The sequence below is a fragment of the Centroberyx affinis genome, unplaced genomic scaffold (genome assembly GCF_046629955.1).
Source record: "Centroberyx affinis isolate AG114_WGS23_722 - 3 ecotype Tasmania unplaced genomic scaffold, CSIRO-AGI_Caff_v1 ptg003849l_1, whole genome shotgun sequence".
Lineage (NCBI taxonomy): Eukaryota > Metazoa > Chordata > Actinopteri > Beryciformes > Berycidae > Centroberyx > Centroberyx affinis.
In genome coordinates, this window is record NW_027281696.1 from 168,868 (window position 1) to 175,414 (window position 6,547).

A 6,547-nucleotide genomic window follows, 5' to 3' on the forward strand; every position below is an offset into this window, starting at 1 on the left:
TATGATGTCACAGCCTCTGTGTACTCGTCCAGACTGTTGGTAGCAGTCCTGAAAACCTCCCAGTCAGTGCAGTCCAAACACGCCTGAACATCTTCCACAGCTTCACTGGTCCACTTTTTTGATGTCCTCACCACAGGTTTGCAGAGCTTTAATTTCTGCCTGTATGCAGGAATCAGGTGGATCATGACGTGGTCAGAGTGTCCCAGTGCAGCACGGGGAACGGCGTGATAGGCACTGCTTACTGTGGTGTAACAGTGATCCAGAATGTTCTCCTCTCTGGTTGGGCATTTAATAAACTGTCTGTATTTGGGGAGTTCATGGGTGAGATTTCTTTTGTTAAAGTCACCGATAACTAAGGAATCCGGGTTTGTCCGCTCCACACACACTATCTGGTCGGCGAGCATGCGCTGTGCCTCCTGCACGTTGGCCTGCGGTGGAATGTAAACACCGACCAGAATTAACGAAACAAACTCATGAGGGGAGTAGAAGGGTTTACAGTTTATGAAAAATGATTCCAGATCAGGAGAACAGTGCTGTAGAATCACTGTCACATCCTTACACCATCCACTGTTTGTATAAAAACAGATACCTTCACCTTTCGTCTTGCCGGAAAGTTCCGTGTGGCGATCCGCTCTGAAGAGTTGGAATCCTGCCAGCTGCAGCGCAGAGTCCGGTATCGATCCACACAGCCACGTCTCCGTGAAGCACAGAACGGAAGATGAAGAGAAGTCTCTGTTCTTCCCCAACAGTAGCTGAAGTTCGTCCAGTTTGTTTCCCAGTGAACTCACGTTAGAGAGAAATATTCCCGGTAACGGTGTGCAAAGTCCACGCCGGCGGAGACGCACAAGCGCACCGGCACGTTTTCCTCCCCTCCGGCGTTTCACTGTGTTTACAAAGGTGAGTGCACCTTTGACCAGAATGTCCAGTAATTCCACAGATGGGGCGATGAAAGTGGGAAATAAATCCTTAGGGGTTGAATCCCTGATGTCCATGAGCTCTTTTCTGGTGAAAGAGCTCGCTGTACTGTAGCAATCACTGAATTTACGAACAAAACAAGACAAAACAATGCGCACCAACACACCGAGGCAGCCATCCGCGGCGCCATTTTGTTTTATAGATGATGATGATGTATGATTGACATACCTTGGTGGAGCTGCAAGGTTGTGACAGATTTTTTTACCCTTTGGATGTTGCCAACAGAAAATGTCAATGACACTATCACATCAGTGATGACTTTTACCCTAGATGATGAGATGTGTCTCCAGTAATACATTTCACCCAGAGGAAAAAAACTGTATGATGTGTTGTTTGTGAAGGGCAAACCGTTAAATCATTTTCTCCTGTGTTACAGCCATCCCCAACCAAGATACAGAAACCCTGGCACTGGCCAGGACATATCTGACAGCAGAAGAGACAGACAGTGGAGGCAGGGGGATTATGGGTGGCAAAGGAGGACAGCAGGACAGAGAGACACCTCAAAGACAACAAGCCAGTCTGCCTGAGTCGGTAAGAAGGCAACTGAAGTACACAGGCAATATTATGTTGAAGCTCTGACCTGGGGGCAAAGCAAGAACACAATATCCCCATGAGATTAATAAAGTATCACTTAAGCCAGGCACACTTTGGATAGTCCAATGCTGACACTCAACTTCTATAATATGTCACTAAGAAGTCTACTGGGTTTGCAGTGCTTCTCTGTCAGCATTGGTGGTTCAGTGGTAGAATTCTCGCCTGCCACGCGGGAGGCCCGGGTTCGATTCCCGGCCAATGCAAGTTCCTTTTTTTTTTTTTTTTTTTTTACTTTATTCAGGTTCGCTTGAGTAAGGTGGTGTGAAAAGGCAATATTCTCATTTAGGGGATCAAGAGTATCATGAAACAAACCTTTTGTACACTGGTGTCAAGACACTACTACTACTGCACAGTGCACAAACCTGAAGAAAGAAAGATACATATTATATATGTATATACTCGTTGTTCTCTCCTGACTAGATCCTTGCTTGTGTCTTGCTTGTAAAATCTCATGTGTACACCAAATGGGAAATTGTAAATTGTAGAAAGATAGTGGATAAGGCCGGTGTTTTTTAATGCATTTCTTACCATCAACAAATCCTATGAAAATAACAAAATCAGCGATGAATTAGTTTTGCTAACAAGTCTCGTCGATGTAGCCGAAGTCATGTCTCAGTACCATAGAACTATGTATTAAAAAAGCCATTAAAAACACCTCAAAGGGCCTCGCCGTTGCTCTGGGCAGCATATTTCATCATTGTGATGCACCGGGCCAGCCAACTTTTTCCTCAGACAACTTAAGACAACCGTAAACACATTTTCCATCTCAGGAAAGTAGTTCCGTAGCACTGAAAATAGTCCCTGTCGTAATTTGTTCCCCTTCTAATTTGATTTGGTAATAACTACAATAGCCTGACTTTCCATGGTAACAGTTAACAATTTTTTAAATTGAAACTATGTCTTTGTGAGCTGTATTTCAAGGTTTTTAGCTTACAATTGGAGCCAATGACTTCCGGTTTGAAGGCTAAAAAGGTAACGTGGGAAGTCGGAAAGTAATGGGAGTAGAGCAAACGCATTGTTGATTTTGTTATTTTCATAGGATTTGTTGACAATAAGAAAATGTATTTAAAAACACCAGCCAAATCCTTTAACACTCCAACTGGCTTTCCATCAAAACAGAAGCAGGCTGGTGAAGTTTCCAAGTACGAAATTTGTTCTGATAGATCTAATAGAATGTGAATGCAGGTCAGTATCGACTTCAGCATCATTGGAGTCAGCAGTCAAGTGATCAGCAAACAGCTGCCTTTGATCAATCAATGATCTGAAATGTAAAATTTACCTCAAAGCCACCAGCCTTTCCTGTTGTCTTTCCTCTTCGGCACTGTCCTACTACGTCATATGGTTCGTTGATCTGATTGGTTGAAGTTAGCCCGTGATAGACGGTGATAGACAGATGGTTCATCCAATCACCTGCCAAGTATTTTTTTAAAGTGCCTGCCCTTTTCCAAACAGTTTCCAAGGACGACTTCCCAGATGATTCTGTGTAACAAACCATCTGGCGTGTCAGGTTAGGTTAGAGTAGGCAAGTGAAACTTTGAACATCTAGCCTAAGTTTTTGTCACCTGAAAGTTGGTTGAGTATTAACATTGAATTATCCAAATAAAGTGTCACTCTAAAACAGAGGTACTCAAACATTTTTATTGAACGTCCACTTGACGACATGAATTAAGTTTAAGTACACACATTCAGTAGTACAGTATGGTGGCTTGAATCAGTGGGAGAAATGGCACTGTTTACCTGTAACCAATGCCTTGAACCTGGGCACAAAAGGTGTGATTGCCAGGCGGAGGCACTGACCCAAGTGTTTATTGGTCAAATTGCTGCGGTAGGAGTTTTTAACAATGTTCATCATGGAAAATCCAGATTCACATCGATATGTGGAACCAAACATGGTGAGCACATGAATGGCCGCCTTCTGAAGGTGGGGAACATTTGCTGCAGTAACGCAATCAGCAACCCGCCTCGCTTTGAAAAAAGTGGCAGAAATGAAGGGGAGGGGTAATGTGTTGTTTGTTGCCAGGAAACCAAAGTAGCGCTGAGTTGTTCTCTTGAGAAGTGACGCATGACTCACAAATCTTATCCATTCAAATTGAACTATTTGCACGACAAACCGCGGCAGAAGAAAACGCGATCAGCCATACAGCCGGTGGTGAGCGCAGAATCTGCGTCCTTCCATAGGAAATAGTGGCGTTTTGAGCAGAAACCACTCCGCAATGTGAATGCAGCCGTAGCCGTCTTTGTCCAAACTTACGACAGGCAGGCGGCACACACAAACACACACAAACACACACACATGCGGCTCAGTGAAAGTAAAAATCAAGGATGGTTAACTTGCGCACACAAGTAAATAAATGCACGTTCAATCACACAACGCGTCGGACACAAGGAAACATTAACTAACGTTACACTAACTTATGTCTAATGTGACACAAGGTCTGGTCCGGATTGATTTGTAGTTTGGTCCGGATCCGGACCTTGGTCCAGAGTTTGAGAAGCCCTGCTCTAAAACCTGTTACTTTACAGTAGAACTTCATTCACCCAAACTTCAGGAAAAGGGGTTGTTGAGGACGATGTGTTCAGAACAGTGAAATGTATTGAAATTCTCATGTAAAGCATATTGAAAACAGAAGGTTTATGCGCATACATTCAGAAGTACAATGGACTACTTTATTAGCAATCTAATCATCCTGTATAGCATGCATTATTGAGGAAATTTCAGTGCTGATGGACACTCAGTGAAAAATGTTTCTGATAGATTTTCTGATTTATCATGAGCTACTGTATTTTCTTTATCTCTGTACAGTTACTGGCCCCAGTCGTCTGCCATGAGAGGAACGTCCTTCCACTGTGTGCGTGCTACATTGTCCGAAACAACTTCTTTGGACGGGAGAGCGGACCTCAGAACCAGGAGGGGATCAAAGCCACACTAGCTATCACAGCTAGAGAGCGCCTCTGGACACGGGAAGTGACATCAGAGGAACTGGGGGTTTTAAAATAGTCAAGCTTTGTGGTTGGTGGAGAAAATAAAGATCTAACGGAAGGAAGTGTGGCAATGCCGTCACATGAACTCAGCTGAGAGCTGGATTATTGCAGTTAATCTAGTCAAAAATGTCATGAACTCAGTTAGAGTTCCACAGGTAAATATCCACAGATGAAATATGAGAGATCTGTTGTGCTAATATGCAAGATCCATGACAAAATGTGCCTTAAAGTAAATATTTTCTAATAGATAGATAGATCCAGACTTTCCAAAACATACAGCTGCAACATCTTTGGAACAAAGTCTGGATGCAATGGTTAATGCTGATATGCCTCTGTCTTCAGAAATGGTTTTCTTATTGTTAGATATTTGTCATTCGTTTTAATTTATTCATTTTTCCTGTAATGTGATCATGTTGGTTTCAAACACTGAATTATATTTTTGTATCATACTATACTTTTTCAGTATGGGAATAAATCACATTGGATTAAGAGAAATTCAACTTCTGTTTTATGCTGAATCATTTTATGATTTAAAGCAATTTTTTTTTATTCCAGTTAAATTGAAGCAGGGGTTGAAGTAGCTATCCTGTCTCCTGTCCCATATAAACACCATGTCTTGTCCTTGTCACTAGCAGCACAGTTGGTCCCTAAGCGTAATGGAACAGTCTTGAAGTTCAGGTTGAACGTTTACAGAAAGCATGGCCTACGTCTCTCTGTTTACTCTCTGCGGTTTCAGCATTACGCAACCTTTGGAGTCGAACTTCAGAGTGGAACTTTCCCATAGCTCACCCTCCCCTACAGGTGCATGTGATGTGTTTATGATTAGCACCGATGCTGACATGTGGGAAGTGCTCCAACAGCCGCGTCTTTGATTTCCTTCCCTCGCTCCCGCAGTCCATCAGCCGTGCACTTCTTGGTTTGACTGGCACACACTACACCTCCTGTCCTGCCGTTTTATCGTTAACACGAGAATTTGTCGCCAGAAGGCAGGGAGGAAGAGGGAAAGGTAGATTAGTGTCAAAAGAGTGGTTCCTCACCTTCCATGTGTGAGACTTGTACAGGGAGTCATTTGTATAGGGCCTCCAGTCTCTCTCGTAATTAGGCCCAACAGGCAAAACAAGCTGCTCTAACATGAGCTGATGATTCGATCTTATCTTTTTGTCAGGACTTGTTTGTATTAATATGCTGTAGTTTATGAAAGACTTGTTGCTTAAGTCGCCCATCCATCAACATGTTTGTCACTTTAAAAATAAGAAAATTTGCCATTCCAAAATACTGCCTGAGGAAAAAATCATGACTAAAGTTCATGATTCAATATATAGAAAGTGTATTGGGATAGATAGATATAAAAAAAAAAAATCAGCAAATAACTAATAAATAAACAGGGAAAACACCTTTTCTTCAAGCAGTGTTCGAGATTTAATCAAGCCAATGCTGTTATTGACACAGTAGGCATGCAGTAGCACTTCACAACCAGTGAGGTACAAGAAGGAAAGTAAACAGAACACAGAATCTGATGCTGCCTTCAACTACTTTCGGAAATATAGTAATTATGAAAACAGCACTCATGAGCGACCAAACGAAACTGTAAATACAACTGAAAAGTGGGAATGTTTCTGTGACAATCGAGTTGCCATAAATGTGACGTTTAGTGGTCGGAGTGGATGGAAGATGTGAATGTTTGACATTAAAAGTGGTGTAGGCCACATTTTGTGACTAATACATTAATTTTAATTATTAAAACAATTATATGCATGGTGTGGATTGTCTCCTCTTCATTATACAGCTGATGCAGAAAATAGCTCTTTGATGCTTGATTTCTGAATAAATCAACAGCTCTCAAAAAACGAATCGCTCTCATTTCTAACTAAAAGCACTTGAACGTGCGATTTGCATCCAATATACGAGTTTAGGAGGAGCGCCTGAACGTTACATCGGCCCAGACGATGGGTAGAGATGCGCATGCGCAGTTGCAGTGTTTGCATTCCCCTTCCCT

General features: G+C 42.4%; 1 non-coding gene across 1 annotated transcript; it reads left to right on the top strand.

Moving 5' to 3' along the window:
- Positions 1-1,701: 1,701 nt before the first annotated feature.
- trnag-gcc (transfer RNA glycine (anticodon GCC)) lies at positions 1,702-1,772 on the top strand. The gene has a single exon. It is a non-coding gene; the product is annotated as a tRNA-Gly (tRNA).
- The last annotated feature ends 4,775 nt before the right edge of the window (positions 1,773-6,547 follow it).